Here is a 19,280-nt window from a genome sequence, read left to right on the forward strand (position 1 = left end):
TTCCTATCTCTTTCTTTCATTGGTTGAAAAGCAAGCAAAACCATGAAATTGGTATTCTTTACTCTTGACAACCACTGAGATTAGGCAGCTTCTTCAGGTGGAATAAAATAAAATAAAATAAAATCAGGAGGACCTGGCCCTTAGCTGAGCTGCCTACAGTATACACACATGGATGCCTGTCCTAACCCACAGGGATTTCTAGGAAACCATATACTGCCCTCACTCCAGGTCAAAACTTCTTCCCTGCCTCGTAAGCCTGGTGTCCAACCTAAATCCTGCTTCCTTTCATTCAAGACTCTTTCCTTTCATTTTCACCTTAAAGAGGAGAACAGCTATTTTCAAATTTAGAAACATTTTTTCCTATAGAGGGAAGATTATAAAATCACCCCTCAGTTTTTTACTGTCACGATTCACTGATAGATCTATAGATACAGTTATAGATGTAGATATAGGTATATACACTTTAACCTTTGGTTCATCATTCAATGCCACCATTTAATCATGTAATTCCTTAATTCTATTTATTGTCATTTTGGATAACAGTGAGTCCTCCAACTTTTTTATTGTATATTTGCCCCCTCCAAGCTTAGTATAATTTTTACCCCAGCAATCCAAGTCCCCGACATTAATGTCTTCCTAAAATATAATTCTCATGGCATTGCCTTTTTACACTTGGTTTCCAAGTGTTTGTTCAGCCAAATCTGGGTTCTCAGACTGTGATTAAAAGCTGTGTTTCATCTCATCTAACTCCTCCAGCCTTTTCTCTCTCATCAGACAGACCTGAGTTGGAAACATGCTCCCACAACTTTTTTGTGGGTACTGGTTGCTTCAACTCAGAGCTTCAGTTTCTTTATTTGTGAATAACGGCACTAAATAAATGTTGATTTTTTTAAAAAGCTATCTCCACTTGAAAAGATGGCTAAAGAAACATTTCAAAGTGTGGCTAGTAGACAGGATATCTTGTACTTTATTATAGATTTGGCATGAGAGACACTATACAATTGGAATAATATTATGTATCATGCTTTAAAGATTTGATTAGAGAAACTGTTTAGCAGAGTTGTCCCAGAATAGGTGCTCAAGGAACTTTTAACAAATTATTCTCCCTCCTCCTCCCTTTAGGAAAAAAAGATATTGGCTTAATACTGGATGAATACTCATAATAAGAATGACTCATTTAGGAAATAAATATAGTGCATGGTGATGAGGTTTTCTATTACTAAGAAAGGCCTGGCTGGATGAGGAGAATGCCAGAGAGAAAAAACAACCTGTCAGACTTCCAAAGATGGAATATGCTTTGCATTCATGTCACAGTTTGCATCATGGGTCTAAGTAGAGGGTTCCTTATTGAAAAAAGAACCCAATCTTCTCTTAATTGTTGTTTGCTGCGATGTTACTTCTGTTCATTAAATATTTATGAAGGGAAATAACATAAGGAGGTCTAACCAGAAAGACAGGGGGCACCTGTTTAGCCACAAACCCTGGAGTCATTGTGTGTAAAGACAGAGGCCAGCTTTCCCATGCTTCTAGCAAACAGAAGGCCTTCTGTTTGATTGTGGTTTTAGTACATTTAAAAAATACCTTTTCTTTGACTGAAACGTTATTAGTTTGAGATCTGTCTCTTCACATTGAGACTGCCTGGTGTGAGGGAATTTTTTTACACTTTATAATATGTATTTGGAAGGCAGCAGGAACAGCTAAATACAAGAAAAAGCTTCTGACCTCTTCACAGGTATCTTTGAAAGTAAATTCAAGATCTGTGAATGACTTGTCTTGCATATAGAGTAAGAATGAAATAGCAACTCAAGTACTATATTCACCCCAAATCACTATAGTGATCCCAAAAGAAACCAATGTCCTAATAGCTTGCTGCTTTTTTCCACATTTCAGTGTTTCAACAGGGATTCTTTCAGTCTTTACAAAGTATGAGACAGAGCTGAGTGAAAACAGAGTAGCAGCTTGCTGCCTTTTAAAAACTCACAGCTAGGAGGTATGTCAAATTCTAGGTTCACCTCTTGAATGGGCTGCTCGCTGGGACATAAATCACACAGAGCTTGTGAACTGCTTCAGTATAGTCTGGTTTAAATGTTCCCACCAAAGAACCAAAGGCAGGGTGGGGAGGTTGGAGGGGTACATCACGTCACAGGGGCCTGTGGATTTAGTGTGAGGCTGAGAGTCTATGTGAAAGTCAAAGAACCAGTAATTTGTTTGAGGACTCTGGTTTCATCCTAAAAATCCATGCAAATTTTACACTCCAGAGTTAAGATATTCATATTTATTTTAATACCAATTTTTCTCCACACCTTGAAGTATATTTATTATTCAAGATGTCTGTGGTTTTGTGAAACCCCTGGCATATTATTGCGAACACCTGGCACAGAGCAGAAGGAAATAAAGTGATTGATAGCTTAATAAGCAGTTGATCCAGGTGCTCATAGTATTCTTCATTAATATCTCTATCCCAGTTCTTTCCCCTGAGCTCCGGAAGTCTGTCCAGAAGGCATCTTTACCTTGATACTACAGGAACTCAAACTTCACATGCATAAAACTTGCTCATCTTCTTTCCCCTTCTCTTGCACTCATTCTTATGGTGAGTGGCATCTTCCAGGCACTCAGCTACTCCAGCCAGAAACTTGGGTTATCCCAGATTCCTCATTCTCTGTCAGCCCTCACATTCCATCAGCCACCATGTCCTGTCAATCATGCTTCCATCTGTCACTCTATATCCAGCCACTCTATATCACATTGTCTTGTCTCATCCATTGCCTTAATTATTATTTTAGGGATCACTTCACTGGCCTCTCTGCCCCTGTTACTCCCCTACTACATCCCTAGTTTATGACTGCTCATTACTTTACGATGTAGGCTAAATTCCTAGTATGTCTGGATCTCTATGATTTTGGCTTACTCTTGCAGCTTTAGCATCATGTGCATATCGCACAGATTCTCTTAGCCCATTTCCCCAAACCCCTGCCATACTATGGCAACATATTTTTAGGATCTCCACGCTGGCCATTCTTTTTGTGCTTTTAGGCCATTGCATGTATATTCTATTCTTGAAATGTCCTGTCTCCCTTCTGTTCTCCACATGATTGATTACTAGATCTTTTATTAGAATTTAATGATGGAACTATTAAGAATATTTCCTCCTTTAATAAAAGTCCCAGTAGCTTTTTTCTGACACTTCTCATAGGAAAACAAACTTTTTAATACTATATATTGTTGAATTTTGAATGAAAGTGGAATTGGTTAAGGTCTTATCAGAAAACTTTATTTTTTATTTAATATGTGATTTAAGCAGGTTAGTATCCTTTTAATGGTATCATAATTGCCTCTATGAGAGCATATCTCTAACAATATAATTTAGATCTACATAAAATGTCCGAAACATTCATCATTTTCAGGAAAAAAATGCCAAAAATAAAATTATTGAGGAACTTTCCCCTGACCCTTATCTCCTTTTTAACAGATTGGCTGTACCTATTCTGTGCTATACAATACTGCAGGATTGCCTACAGTATGTCACTTCTTTCTGAATTGCAGTTTTTCTTTTTTTTTTATTTTATTTTAATCATTGTTCAAGTACAGTTTTCTCCCTTTTACTCCCATTCCAGCCCACCCATCCAACCCTCCCCACTTCCCTCCCATTACCACCCTCCCCCTAGTTTTTGTCCATGTGTCCTTTAAATTTGTTCCTGTGAATCCTTCCCATTGTCCCCTGAAATTCCCTTTTCTCTCCCTTCTGGTCACTGTCAGCCTGTCCTCTATTTCAGTGTCTTTGGTTATATTTTCCTTGTTTCTTTGTTTTGTTATTTAGGTTCCTGTTAAAGGTGAGATCATATGGTATTTGTCTTTCGCTGTCTGACTTGTTTCGCTTAGCATAATGCTTTCCAGCTCCATCCATGCTGTTGCAAAAGGTAGGAGCTCCTTCTTTCTTTCTGCTGCATAGAATTCCATTGTGTAAATGTACCATAGTTTTTTGATCCATTCATTTACTGATGGGCATCTAGGTTGCTTCCAGCACCTAGCTATTGTAAATTGTGCTGCTATGAACATCGGGGTGCAAATGTTCTTTTGTATTGGTGAATTGCAGTTTTTCTATCTGCCACTACTCCCACCCCCAGGCTTGATAGCAGGGATTTAATTCCATGTCTGTGTCTCCAGTCTTTCACGCAGTGCCTACCACATAGTAGGTTTAGGGTTTAAGAAAATTCTCTGGATGAATGAAAAGATAAATGAATTTTTAGGACAGCTTTTGTTAATAGTCAATGAGCAATTACTATGAGCAATTACTACTATGATGAGTATGAAAGAGAGATCATGAAGCTTTATTTATACTACTGAAGGTGAGGTATAGGTTGGTAGAAAATACACATAAAAACACACACCAAGTAGAATAATAATTCAAAATTTATGGAAAAATAAGAAAAATATGTAGGCAAGAAATATATCAATGGTAGTAAGCAACACAAATTTTGATAGTGTAAGCATATATATATATATGAATGAGATACTAAAAATACTTGTATATTTTTATAATATTTGCAAAAATCAATGGTCTAATAATAAACACTTTATCAAATTTAGTCAAAATTTATCAATTCAGTTTTTTCAATCATTATTTGATCACTACACTCATTCCAAATAGTCCATGTATTTTCTCAAATATGTGTTCAAGCTGTTTTCTCTACCTGAACTATTTTTGGTTTTAACAAGACCTTCTTGAGCTACTACAGTATGCTGGACTCTAAGCTGAGTTTGGTGCTTAAAAAGATACTGTTTATTTTAATAGTGTACCTTCTTTCTACACCTGGAAAATTCTTCAAGGCTCAGCTTAATTATCTTCTCTTCCATGAAGCATTTCTTGTTTCTAGAGGCAAAATTAATCAGCTCTACTTCTTCAAACTTTCATTACTTTGTAAAAATCTCTTTCCAATAAAACAGAAATGGCAAATAGAATCCATTCACATATCTACAAGAAAGAGTGAGAGAATAGATAATGTAGATAATAGATAACAGATAATGTAGCATCATTTCCTGGCACCTACTATGTTTCAAATGTTGATGTTACATTAGGAAAAATAAATGATTCTTGCACTTGGGGAGGCTGACAATAAACAAAATATGGCAGTATGACATGTGCTATTAACAGGAGATTGGAAAGTGTAGGGGAAAGATGCTACCAGTTTAGAGAGATGGGAGTAGGCCTCATTGAAAAAGTAATATCTAAGAAAAAGACTGGATGAAAGTAGGATGAGCTATGTGAGAACAGCTCTCCAGGCAGTGGGATCAGCCAGTATAAAGGTCCTGAGGCAATGAGTGTGTCTTGCTCTACTCCTAAGAGTCTCATTGGTCAAGAGTGGGACACAGTCATAGGTATGTTTAAAAGATTTCCTAGGTGATTCTACTATTTCACCAGAATTGAAAAGCACTATGCAGGATGTAGGGCAACATAACTTATCCAAAATCTCAAGAAGCCTATTGTTTGTGGGACAAGGTTCCATGAACACAGATACTTGGCTACTGACCATGAAAACTGATGGAAGGGACTTGGGCAGACTATCTTGGAGAGGGACTTCCTCCACTTTACTCAGACTAGGAGTTGGGGGTGGGGGTAGTACAAAGCCTCAGAAGGAGCTTACCTGAACTGAGTCTTGATGAATAGAAGGTAACTAAGAAAAGAACGGCTGGGGCAGGAGTAGAGAATGCCCGAGTGTTCCACCAGCAGGAAAGAGGGATCAGATACATGGATTCTGTGTATCAGAAGGAATTAACTGTAAGTAGTACAGTATTGATGAATGAAGACTTTCTGTAGATGAAGCTAGAAATATGGAGAGGGTAAGATCACAGAAAAGCTTGATAGACTGCTAAGGAACTCAGATTTTATCCTTAGTACAATGGGACATTAAAGGTGCTCACAAAGTCAGTGACAAGATTTGGTTAGCTCAAATGGCAAAACTCTTCAGTTGCAATGAGAGGAAATGCATTTGAAAGGAACCCAGCTGAGAGTAGGGTGGACAATTATCAAAGTGTGACAGTAGCCCAGGGGGAAGCTGATGATGGTGAAGCAGATCAGTTTTGTAGAGATGGAGTGAGTGTGGGGGAGGGAAACCTCAGGGATGTATTAACAAGCTGTAGTTGGACATGATCTGTTGACTGGGTGAGTGCTTTTTGGGGGAGAAGTCCAACAAAGATATGTTTATGTAAAACCTGATCCAAAAAAGCAAGAGATGAAAACAGTCAAAATTGACACCAATATGCTAATTTGGCATTACTGTTTAAGAAGTTTAAGGGATTTTTATTTTTTTTACTACTTAGGAGAAACATTAATTTAAGAGAATAATATATGCCCTGTAACATTATTGATGTAAATTCTGTAACCATGTGAGTGTTGATAGCTTTTTCACCCTCCTTGCTGGGGAAAAGCAGTTTTTGGAAAGGTATCTGCCTTTTCCTAAATCCCATTCTCTCTGCATATGTTAGTTACTCTATTTCAGTCAGTAAACCACACAGAGGGAGCGAGGCATTGAGTCGTGAAGAAAGCTAAGCAGAGAGACTACAGATCTGGAGACTCTGCTCTCTCATTGCTGACTTGCTGTGTGACTCTGAACAAGTTACTCCCCACCCTGGTGCTCACTTCCTTTTCTGTGAAATAAAGGAATTGTTGAATTAAGTTCCTTCCACGATATCGTATTTTGTGATTCTCTCATCACAGCTGCCTTTAAGAAGTCTTCGTAGTTCTCATTTGTTCATAAGGGGATTTCAGAGTTACTCAGAGCTTGCCAGCCTTGAGCATGAGGATGAGCCAGTACTGCAAGCTAACATTTTCGCTCTGGAGAAGTGCTAGGAGAAGTGGGCAGTCTTTTCTCCCTGCAGTATCTGATGGTCCTTTGCTGTAATAGACACTCAACACCTGCTTTTCTCCTGTTCTTCTGTTCCAACAGAATGTGTATAGTTCCAATCTAGGTGCCTATTGCATTTGGTTCTTTACCTGAATGGCTATATTTGAGGAAAATGCTTTTTTAAATGTATATTGTTCAAGGTAGAGTAATTTTTCTCCTCAGTAGTATTTGAAGTGTAATGTCATTCATTATCTAGCAGCCCCCCTTAATGTTAGTGCTACATTAATTTGAGGGATCCTGTTTCTTTCAAGAAGAATCAATATGAATTTGTATAGTGATTCCTAAGATTCAGATATTTATTTTTTGTCATCATAGTCTTTTTCATATTCAAGCAGCACCTTGAGTTATTATTAATGCTTTTCTTTAGATCAGTGATTTTCAACCAGTGTACCATGGCACACTGGTGTATTGCAAGAATTTTTCTTTTAATCCTCACCCAAGGATATGTTCGTTGAACTTATAGAGAGGAAGGGAGAGAAAGAAACAATGATCAGTTGCTTCCCATATGTACCCTGACTGAGGATCAAACCCTCTACCTAGTTATGTGCCCAGACCGGGGATTGAACCTGCAACCTTTTGGTGCATAGGGTGATGCTCGAACTGACTGAGTCACCCGGCCAAGGCCCACAAGAATTTTTAAAACATGTAATACCTGACTATTTAGTCAGGGGCACTGACTTTTTTCGGCTTAGATTGTCATATTAAAAAAAAGTAAATAGCATCCAACACAATAGCTATCTGGTGTGAATAAATCAAAATTATACCTATTTCTTTTGTCAGATCAGCAAAAAATACAATATATTTTTTGGTGTGCCACAGAATTTTAGTATAGTTTGTATGTGCCATGAGATGAAGGAGGTTGAAAATCACTGCTTTAGATCAATTCATTTTTAATTTTAGAAGAGGAGACCCCCCAAAATGGAATTTATTTATAAAAAATTGTATATTTATTCTTACATATTTAAACTTCAAGTCACCTTCAAAGTACTCTCCATTTGATGCAATACACCTATCAAAACATTCTTTCCACTGCTCAAAACAGTTTTTGAACTTGTCAGTTTTGATGCCTTTTAGTGCTTCTGCTATTTTTTTGTCTCACCTCTTTCACATAGGCAAAAAGTTTTCCTTTGAGGACTTCTTTCATCTGGGGATACAAAAAAAAATTGTTGCTAGGGGTGAGATCTGGTGAATAGGGAGGGTGAGGCATGGAGGGCATGCTGTTTTTGATCAAAAACTGCTAAACACTCAGTGTGGTGTGGGTGGTGCATTCATACATCATGAAATGGGCAAACGCATTGAAAGAGTCTTCAGAGAAATTCACTGAAGCCAAATGCAGCCTCTCACAACAATGCCAGCTGGTACACTGCTACAGATGGGCTCCTAGAACACTTACCTAGCAGGGGAAGCCTATACTACCAGGGGCCTGCCCTCCAGAAGATAATTCCATTTTGGGGGGTCCCCCCTCATATATAAGTACAAAAATGGAAACTGGCATAATTTGCTACTTCATTGGTAACTGTAAAAGTAGCAAACATTTTAAAAATATAAATTAAAAAAGATTTTAATTACACTCGTAAAATTGTGTTCACTTCTGGATCCACACCTTGGACAACACTGGCAGAGGGGTCAGACTGCCGGCATTGTTACTAGTGATCTATTGCTGCCCAGTGAAAACGTAATGACGTAAAACAATCACCATTTATTTGGCTCACAGATATGTATTAGTGAGAGATTTTATTCTACTTACCAGTTACTAAGCTTACCTGCAAGCTTATCGTCTTGGATGATGGCAGAAGACACCTCACTCCTGGGGCAGAGACAAAGGTCTTCCCTGCCTATGGCATGAAAAACAGCCTGAACATCAGTCAGTGTGTTGGTTTTGGTTTCTCTGAGACTCCAGGTACCATGGGGAAAAGGGGGCATCTAGGCTGGATGCTACATAGCCAGTAGTTTTGCATGACAACCGTGGAATACTGACACTGGGGAGCTTTTTTATAGCAAGCCTGGTTTCTATCCTAAAGGAAAACATCACCATATCCCTCAAAGTTTCTCACTGCAAATACCACCCTGAGAAATGGCCCAGGTGGAGGGTGGTCAGGGTCTTGCCTTTTCTGCATACCCAGAAAGAACATGCAGGAGCTCTCAGGGCTCAGGGTGAATTGCCTCTTCCAAATTCTGAAGACCAGCAACTTGGGCTGATCTCAGCTGGAAAGGTCCTGCTGATTTGGCTGATCTCAGCCAGGGGTTGACATGCCAAAGTGTCTCCACTGTGGTGGGACATCTCTACTCTACATAGTCTCTTATTCTCTAGGAAGATCTTGCAGGCTTGCTCACATGTTTCTAGTGGCAGGCATCCCACAAAGAGACAAAGTGAAGCCTCCTGAGATCTAATCTTAAACTGCCACATCACTTTTGTTGCATTCCATTGGCCAAAGCAAGTCATGAGCCACCCCATGTTCAGGGAGTAGACAATAGACTCTACCTCTTAATAGAACATACTACAAAGACTTGTGGCTATGTTTGCAATATACTGTAACATCAGATTCAAAATAATGCAGATTTAAGTCTAGACTCTGCTTAATCTTTCAGAAACTCAGTTTCATCTGTGTAAAATGAGAATAGACTTAGTTCCCAAAAGAATTTTGAATACCGCCCTGGCTGGCGTAGCTCAGTGGATTGAGCACAGGCTGTGAACCAAAGTGTTGCAAGTTCGATTCCCAGTCAGGGCACAGGCCTGGGTTGCAGGCCATGGCCCTCTCTCGCTCTCTTTCTCCCTCCCTTCCCTCTCTAAAAATAAAATCTTAAAAAAAAAGAATTTTGAATATCAACTGAGGTGAAGCAGAGGAAGTACCCAGAACTATGCCTGATACATAGTGCATGTGCAATAAGTAAAAGTAGTTATTATTAAACCCAGATGTCCACATGCTTATTTAGTCGGTTATGGGTTACCATGTCTTCCATGCTTGTTTTCCATCTTCTCCCTGAAGTGATGAATATGTTTGGAAACCCAAGCCTTCCCCCCACCCCACTCCCCCAGCACTCACTCAATCCTTCTGGATCTATACTAATGGAATTCAGAGGCTTTTTGCATCTGCATGTCCCATCTCCTGAGCTGTGTGGAAGAAGAGTGTGCTGTGAGTCCATGAGTGGGGAAAGTACAAAAAGACGGGTGCACTTGACAGTTGGTGAGCAAGAAGTGGGGAGGGTGCCACACTGAGCCACAGAGAAGAAGACATGGCAGAAAAGAGTAGTCTCCTCATAAGCAGTTCATCAAAGGATTCTGTTGCTATGCTACTCTGTGAAATGGGTGCAACATAGTCTTAGGTTTCTTCTCCATGCAGGAGGAGGAGAAGAGAAAGAGGAAAAAGAAGAAGAAAGAGAAAGAGAAAACTATCTAAAGGAATAAGTCCCTTATCTATCAGCCCAACTTTGGCATTTATGACAAGAGTTCTTTTTTTTTTTCTGTGCACTCCCCTTTATAGTGTAGGCCTGTTTGGCTGGTAAGAATACAGAGCGGGGTCGTTTTGAATGTTCATAAATGTGTGTGGCCTCTTCTCACTATTAAATAGAAGTGCTAACTGTTCTCTACTTTTAGCACATATCTTTTAAATGTCAAAAGACAGATTTTTCTCCACCCCTCTTTTCTAGTCCTCCAGCTTTGAGTCACGAGGATAACTTTGCTCTATGAAGAAATTGGCAGAAAAGAATAGAATAAAATGTAGAGAAAATTTTTTGACAAATTAATTCTAAGACATACTTCTAGTCCAGTATCTGGGCAAGCAGGTACCCAAAAATATATTTTCTGAACTAAGTTGGTAAAAGAAGGGGAGAGGACAAAGTAATATGTCCTCAGAGAAAATAGTGATAGAAATCAAGGACGTGTCTGTCACAGGATTCAGGAAGAACCAGGCTCTAGGAATTGAGCAAGGGTAGATTTTAGATTTCCATGTAATACAAGGCAAAGCTAACGATGGACTGTGATACCAGGTGAGGTACCTACATGATACTGCTGTGAGCCAGATGGTGCCTACTATGTGATATCCATTATGTGCTGGATTAAACTGAAAAACATGGCTAACAAACACCAAGTGCTATTTTATCTTTCAAAAATCTTACAATTTAGAGAGGAAAGATAGACAAAGGAACAAATTATTGGAATGAAATGAGATCAGATCTAAGACAATAGTATGCACAGGGCATTATGGGTCAGCACAGTGAAGTACCGATGAGAAGGGAGTGAATGGAGCCTTCCTGTAGGAGATAACTATACTTGAGCTGAACCTTGAGCAAATAAGAGTAATCAGTTAAAGAAGAGAGCAGAGTACAATACGATAAATGGCAAGGAAGCGTGAAACTGCAAGGTGATTGGGGTAGGGGGTTACCAGTAACTGGGTATATTTCCAGGCTAGAAAATTAGGTAGTGGCTAATTCTAAAAGATCTACATGCCATGACATAGAATTCATCTTTTTTCTACAAATATAGATTAAATATCCACTAATACGGTATCTCCACACTGCTTTCCACAGTGGCTGCACTAGTCCCACCAACACTGCAAAAGGGTTCCCCTTTCTCCACATTCTTGCCAGCACTAGTTGTTTGTTAATTTATGGATGATAGTCATTCCGACAGGTGTGAGATGATATCTCATTGTGGTTTTAATTTGCATTTCTCTGATGTTCAGTAGCATTAAACATCTTTTCTTATGTCTCTTGGCCATCTGTATGTTCTCTTTGAGGAAGTATCTATTACAGTCCTTTGTCCATTGTTTAAAAAATGGATCTGCCTTTTGACCAGTAATACTAGTTTTGGGAATACATTTAAAGGAATCTAAAACACTAATTAGAAAGAATATAAGCACTCATATGTTCATTGCAGCATTATTTACAATTGCCAAGATATGGAAGCAGCCCAAGTATTTATCAGTAGATGAGTGAATAAAACAACTATGGGACATTTACACAGTGGAATACTACTCAGCCATAAATAAAAGAAGAAGAAAATTTCATTGTTGGTGACAATATGGACGGACCTGGAGAACATTATGCTAAGTGTAATAACCTAGTCAGAGAAAGACAAATATCATATGATTTCACTCATGTGTAAAATCTAATGAACTAACAAGCAAAATAGAGACAGACTCATAGAGAGACAGCAGGATGACAGCTAAGGGGAGTGGGGGAGGTTAGAGGGTGGAGGGGTTGATCAAAAAGAATAAAAGGACTCATGGACATGGACAACAGTTTGGTGAGTGTGGGCTGGGAGAGGTCCATAAGTGGACTAAATAGTAATGGAAAAAAATACAATAATTTTTAAATTCCCTCATGAAATTTTTAGTCATTATTTTATTTAAAGGTCCATCCTTTTATACGTTCACCTTCTAACTGCCACCCTTACCTCATCCAAACCCAGTTGACAACATGGATGTCAACACAGATGTTTAGTTAGGATAAGTCACTGCTACAAATTGATGGAAACTAAAACAGCAGCAGCTTCACTAAAGTGGAAGTTCATTTCTCTCTCACAGCAAAGGCCAGGTTGTCAGCCTGGCAGTGCTGCACTGGGCTGCTTCACATTCTCTGTGACCCAGTCTTCCTCTTCTTGCTCATCCACCAGAGGTAACTTGAATCTTAAATTAAAAAGACAGGATAAAATGAAATTGGGAAAAGGTGCCTAAACACCTTATCTTAAGGAATGTGCCCCGGAACTGCCACAAAATATTTCTGCTTCCATTCCATTGGTCACATGTAGCTGCAAGGCAGGCTGTGAAATGTGACCTTATTCTGTAACAATACAGTCGCCTCCTCCCCCCAACTGTGGGCTTTGCATCCATGGATTCAGCCAAGTGTGGATCAAATATATTCAGAAAAAAATACTCCAGAAAGTTGATCACTAAATAATACAGTGCAACAACTAGTTACATAAATTTACATTGCATTCGATATTGTAAGTACTGTAGAGAGAATTTAAAGTGTACAGGAGGATGTGCATAGGTAATATGTAAGCACTTTGCCATTTTATACAAGGGACTCGAGCATCTGCGGAGTTTGGTATGTGCAGGGGTCCTGAAACCAAGCCCTCATGGACACTGAGGGATGGCTGTAACGAGTAGTGAGCCTTACTCTGTAGCAGTTATGAAAGATAAGAAGCAACTCATAGGAGTCATCCCTTATATGTGAGCAGCTTTTAAAAAAAATATTATACAGCACTTAAAACTCGTTTTAAATCTTAGTTAAGCTGAGGACTCTCCTCAGCAAGCCTAATTCTACATCATACTGCACATCTGAACGGTGCTCTATTAGCAATCCTTTGAAGCTTATTTTCTTATTTCCTAGGATTGTCTGAGCTCTCTTATTGAAGAGGTTTCTTCTAACCTCTTTAGATTCAGCTAAAATGTTAAGGTCTTATTAATGCAGTAGGAGAGAAAAACAGATATTGGAGATAACTCTGGCTAATACATTTTATACTATGATGTAGTGATTGGGTGGCCACTGTCGGCTGTGTAACACCGGCCCTCAAGGCTTCACCTGGAGTGGCCCAGCAACCGTGTATAATTCTAACTCTCCGAGTTGGGAGCTATGCCTACTTCTAATAGTATCAAGCACAGCACCTGACACACAGCAAGGGCAGGATAAATAAAGATGTGTTGAGTTGAAATTATCTGCTCACTCTAGCAATGAGGCTGAACACATAAAGACATACAGTTTAGTCATCCATATGTTTATTTAAATTGATTCATTCATTCAGCTAACACTTATTGCACTCTTCTTAAGGGCTTGCATGGTGCTAATTGCTGGGGGAATTACAGAAATGATCAAGTCACAGCCTCTACTTTGAAGGAGTACATGCAATAGCAGGTAGGCAGATCCATACACAATCAATATTGATAGTTTGGTTAGTGCTACGCAGCACTGAGGAAGTGTGATGAAGATGTGTTATTTCTTTGTGATTGTGGTAAAACGCATCCCAGAGTATGTAGTAACTGAACTCAGCAGTGAAAGATGAGTAGGGATCCAGCCGCGAGTCATCAAATGTATGAGTAGCTGCTTTAAGGACACATAGTACCTAGTATCTGTTCCGAGCCCTGGTGAAGCAATACAGCCTCTCTTCCTCGGGAGACCTCATTCCACGCCATGCCCTGCGGCTGACTAGTTATCCATTCGTATACATTGCAGCTCATTTTCTCACTGCCTAGGATGGTTTGAGTTTTCGTTTATACCGAAGAAACCCTGTGTTGCCCCCTAGGTATCATAATCATAATCATTCATACACCAATTATTCAGTGTTCTCCATCATGACACTTTTCCCTTCTCCCTCTCTATTTTGTTCAATAACACATGTGTGTCTAAGTTAACGGTTACCATTTATACCCTTCAGCAAGACATTCACCTTGTGTTATTTTCCGAGGTGAAATTTTTTTTAGCTGTAGTAAGCACGTCCCTGGAAATGTGTCACTGCTGCTCTCTCCTCGCCAGCAAGTATTTTCTGTTTTTCATCACAAAGTAGTTATGTGTTGCAGCCTTTGAGCAACATCTGAGTTTCCACCAGCTGTGTTTTGCATTGGCCTCATTTTGTATAATTACGAAAAACAGGAAGCCAATCACTTAAGTAAAGCTGACCCTCTTCATTCTGCAGACCCAAGAAAGGACTGAGTCAGGGTTTTTTATAGTACGCTTTTTACAAAATTTATCCTGCCATCCACTTGAAAGTGGAACAAGGTTAGCGGAACTGTGGCAGCATGGCGGCCTTCCTTTTGACTATAAACAGCTGTGCTTTTCTGAACCCACACAGTCTGGTTTAACACACTTCTGTTACATAATCAGTTATCAATTTAGTTTGTCACATAACAGAGGGTTTCCCCTGCCATTTTTTACACTGACTCAAATGTTGGCAAACAGGGGTCTTTTTGACCTAGTCCTTAAATCCTGTATGCATCCAACACTTTACCTTTTTTAAACCTCAATTTACATAGATTCTTTTGGATGAGTTTATGAGGAAGCCCTAGGCTACTATTTGGTTTTCCTAAAGATCAAAAACCATGTTTCTGAGAAATTGCTTCTGATACTATTTGACCAAAATTTCATTTTCTTATACAGAAGTGAAAAACTATTACTCCATGTAAATTTCATCTAGAAACAATACTACAAGCTAAGGGACAGCAGTACTCAACTAGATCATATATTTACTGAGAAGATCATATTTGTTGATCACTAAGGTTGTTTTGAAGGTTGTAAAGACATTTAAAATGCAGCCCCTGCATTCAAGAAGTTCATAAGCTTGTAGAAGAAGCTGATATGAGTACAACTACATTTATAGCAATATGTTACATGATCTGGGTCCTGTTCTCACAAGCACCTGTTTTGTGATCAGACTCATCTCCGACCTACATAAACCTGAGCTAGGACATCAATGCCTATGATGTGACCCTTTCCTGCTAACGTTTGAATGCGAGTAATAATCACTCATTCATTTAACAAATACAATTAGCATCGAGCACCTACTATGCTCCAGGCATCGTGCTGTTTTTCTTGGGGTTGAGAATGTTCCTTCAGTGGCATTCATAGTGTTCTATGGGCCTTAGGGCTAGCTAATATTTATTAGACACTATCATGTTCTAGTCACTTTGTTTATCATAATAAGCTCTGTAGGGTGGAAATCTTGTTCCCATTTACAAATGTAAACTAACTCAGTGAACTTAAAAGATCCCCCCAGTGCTACACAGTAAACAACTGGTAGATTCACACCTGAACACTTCCAAGCGTTCTGATTCTTCATTCTATTGCTTTCAGCCAGTTGGGACATTGTATGGGCATTTTGAGCGCTTCCTTCTGATTGAGAGAGAACTATTTTATGTGTCTGAGGCCTCTACTGGAAACAGTATTAACGCCAATGTACATGGGCAGCCAGCCACTTATACGTTTAATTTCAACTGAGATGAAAACATTTTAGTTTTGTTTTGGAATTTGAAGATTAGAAGGAAATTCTTTAAACATATATATCAGGAATACATCAGGAAAGAGTAATATATCAGGAAGAACCTCAAACATGGGTAAACACAGAAATGGTTACAAAAGAAGTTGTAGAAGTCTTTAACATTAGAATAGAACTTGTGATGTCTCACAAAAGGTCATCTGTATAGATTAGCTCTTGAGGCCATTTACACTTAACACATCCATCACATTGCACTGTGATGTTATCACTAAAGTGCATTAGACTGCAAACACACCTAGGAGAAGAGCAAGAATGGCTTTCTGGTTTAATATCTATGATTTGGGTAGCTGTACCAGGCTGTGGTAGCCAGGCACTCATGTCTACCTTTTGAGAAAATTGCTTAAGAGATTTCTTAAAAGGGGTCCTAGATAATATTTAATTCGAACCATTGGACAAATATGGAAACTCAAGACTCATAACCATAATTCAGCAAAGTTCTGTTAGAATTGCTTTTTATTAAAGAAAAATCTCTGTAAATATTAATTAAACCACATATATGCAGAAATAGAAATGTAGATGCTATTTATGATATTTAAAGCAGAAGATATTTAGGCACATTCAAGTCCTCTTTCTTACTATTCTCTCCTAATCAGCCCTCTTGCTGTCTTGCCAAGCTGAAGAGCAGTGTGTACACTCTTGGGCTGGGCTCCTTTGAGGGCAGAAGTCCCTCCTCGGACCTTTGCTGTGTCCCCAGGGACTCTGCAAAGCCAGTCCCCTGGAGCTGACTCTGATCCAAATCACTGCAGCTCAGTGCTAACGGGGATTAAGCCAGCCTTTTGCCTGCTATTCTAAGCATTTTCTTCCATAACAGGCATGAGGGGGTAACTCATTCCTATAAACATACCCAAGCTTTTATGAAATCTTTCAAAATATTGTAATGAAAGAGCACAGCCATCTCATATTGTCACAGCATCAGAGTCCCTTAAACAGTTCTAAACTACATAAAATAGCTGTGCTTTCTGTAGTTGAATTTGCTGTAATGCGATTCTTTTCTCTTCCTTTAAAGTAAACACAACAGAAAGTGAGTGAGATTTGATGTTGTATCTTCTTAAATCTGTTCTCCTTTCTTTTGAAGTAAATGATTTACAATCAATATATTAATATCAGAATACCTGCAATGTTTCCCACAATTAAACATGACACATCAGTGTATCTCTGTAGGACAACAGAAAACTGCTGTTCTGTCCTAGTTCCCTAAAAAGTTTTAGATGAGAACCTAGAGGAGGAGGAGTACCTTTGCTGTGGTCACAGGTCTACTGAGAGGCAGAGCCAGGCCCCAGGCCCCAGAGTCACTGTCACTGTTCTGGTGTTCACATACCTACTTCACTTAAACTTTCTGGAACTAAAAACCAGCTATGCAGGAGTTACAAAAACAAAACTCGTTTTAACTACTTCAACCTGAATCAGAAATAGCACCGGAACCCCATCTGTCAGCTCTGCCACCGTGACCCTTCTAGTGAGCTCCCTGGGCTGCTGCTCACAGCAGAAATGCCAGGTTCCGGAGAAAAACATGACTTCTTCCAGCTCGGGGGATTGCTGTCAAAAGGTCATCCAGTCTTTACTTCTCACTAATTATGTTAGAAGAAGGCCTCAATAAAGGTCAGGTTTTTAAAAAAAATCAACATTTGTGTTAAACATAATAAAAACAAATGACAATCGTGTGATGCATAGGGTTCCCTGCATGTGTGCACATGCTGTGGGGGTGCATCTGTTCATTTATTCATCTGTTTACTCACCATGAGATTTTGAGGTGGCAGACAAATCCAGGTGTCAATGGATTCTTCCTTCATTCCCTCACTCAACATAAATTTATTTAGAGATTCTTGTATTCTAGTCACTGTGCCCAGTACAAGGAATATAGCCTGATAGTGAATGGATTTTTATAGAAATGCTACACAAGGTAAACATATTTAAGTGGAATTGAACTGTGGTTTTAAAAAGGTGTATTTTTTTCTAAGAAATAAATAAAATTTAATTTATATCTTAGGGGTTTTTTTATGCATCCTTAATCTAACATGTACAAGGTAAATCAACCATGCCAATTGCTTGGAGGAATATCAGGAAATAAAAGACAAAATTACTGTTAGAATTAATTTAGTTGTAAGGCAGAACACATACATCTCTTAGACTCTAATTTAAATAAATGATGTGAGCAATTCCAAAATACCAAGGTATAACTTTCAAGCTAACTGCTATAAACGCTGAGTGACAGAAGGCGGAGGGAGAGAGCATTTTCAGTGAGGCAAGCCTGGAAGGCTTCATGTAGGTGCTGGAATTTGAGTTTAGTTGGACTGTCCCTCTAAAATAAGTGAGTTGTCCAATGCAAAAAAGAAAGTAGGTAGCCACCATTTTTTCTATCTTTTTTTCTGTTACATTAAATGGTGTTTTAGAGCCTGATCATAGGTACAGACACAGGCAGTCCCAGTGGGAGTGGCCGCAGGTTCAGGGTCAGGAGACCTACATAGTCGTCATTCAGCCTGTGGGAGCCATCCACCCCGAGCAGGTCCTCCCCTGGGCCGGGAGCTGAACCAAGGACATCCCAGTTCCTTCCAGCTCCAGGGTCACTGATTTTATTAGACATTGATTGATATTGTAAAAGTGTAACATTTTCAAAGCACATGTCACATTATGTTAGCAAGAGTCAAGACTGCAAAACAGGTGCAAGGCTAGAATATCTGGATGGATTCTGTTGGTTGAAACCCAGTTGCTGTTTGACATTTATAGTTTCCATCATCACTCAGGGAGTAAAAACAATGTCTTTTTAAAATCTTCAAATTAATATGTATTGTGTACCAGGTTCATGGTCTATTCTTGATACTTATTAATCAACAAGTTGCTTTTCAAATACTTTTACAATTCAAATAAAATATTGTCTGTATTTTCTACTATGTGTTGCAGTCTTGCGATAGACTGTAAGAACAAATTTTATTTCACTCAACAGTGGTTCAATAAATATTTATTGAGTACCTATAAATGTCAAGTACTGAGCTTGCAAGATGCAGGGACTATAAAAATAAATAAAAGAGTTCAATGTTAGTCTCCTTCCTCAAGAATATTATAGTCATGTGGGGAAGTCAGCATGCACACAGATCAATTGCATTTTAACGTATCCGAGTTTAAACTGAGATCATTGGAAAGTACAGGAGACAGAACATTGGCTTCCCAGATGGAAGGCTTCTTAGACAAGATGACATCTAAACTAGGTCTTCAAAGAGAGATGGCAAAGTGGCAGCCCTCAGGCAGTAACCAGCACGTGGATGAGAGATGTTTGGTGGCAACTGGCATCATGAAATCCATAGGATAAGAGTCTCCTCGGTGACAGGTTATTTGATTTATACAAAGTATTTGTAAAAATAAAAAATAATGCCAAGCACCTAGCATAATGCCTG

The 19,280-nt window shown here is 39.0% G+C and overlaps 1 protein-coding gene and 1 long non-coding RNA gene across 13 annotated transcripts in view; one reads left to right on the forward strand and one right to left on the reverse strand.

Moving 5' to 3' along the window:
• Nucleotides 1-19,280, forward strand: part of DLG2 (discs large MAGUK scaffold protein 2) — a 1,904,207-nt gene that overhangs the window by 894,447 nt on the left and 990,480 nt on the right. The window lies entirely within an intron of this gene.
• Nucleotides 8,015-12,644, reverse strand: LOC118501488. Its single transcript, XR_004904113.1, has 3 exons — nucleotides 12,292-12,644; nucleotides 8,666-8,733; nucleotides 8,015-8,046 (listed from the first exon to the last, which is right to left on the reverse strand). It is a non-coding gene; the product is annotated as an uncharacterized LOC118501488 (long non-coding RNA).

Source organism: Phyllostomus discolor, chromosome 6 (genome assembly GCF_004126475.2).
Source record: "Phyllostomus discolor isolate MPI-MPIP mPhyDis1 chromosome 6, mPhyDis1.pri.v3, whole genome shotgun sequence".
Taxonomy (NCBI): Eukaryota; Metazoa; Chordata; class Mammalia; order Chiroptera; family Phyllostomidae; genus Phyllostomus; species Phyllostomus discolor.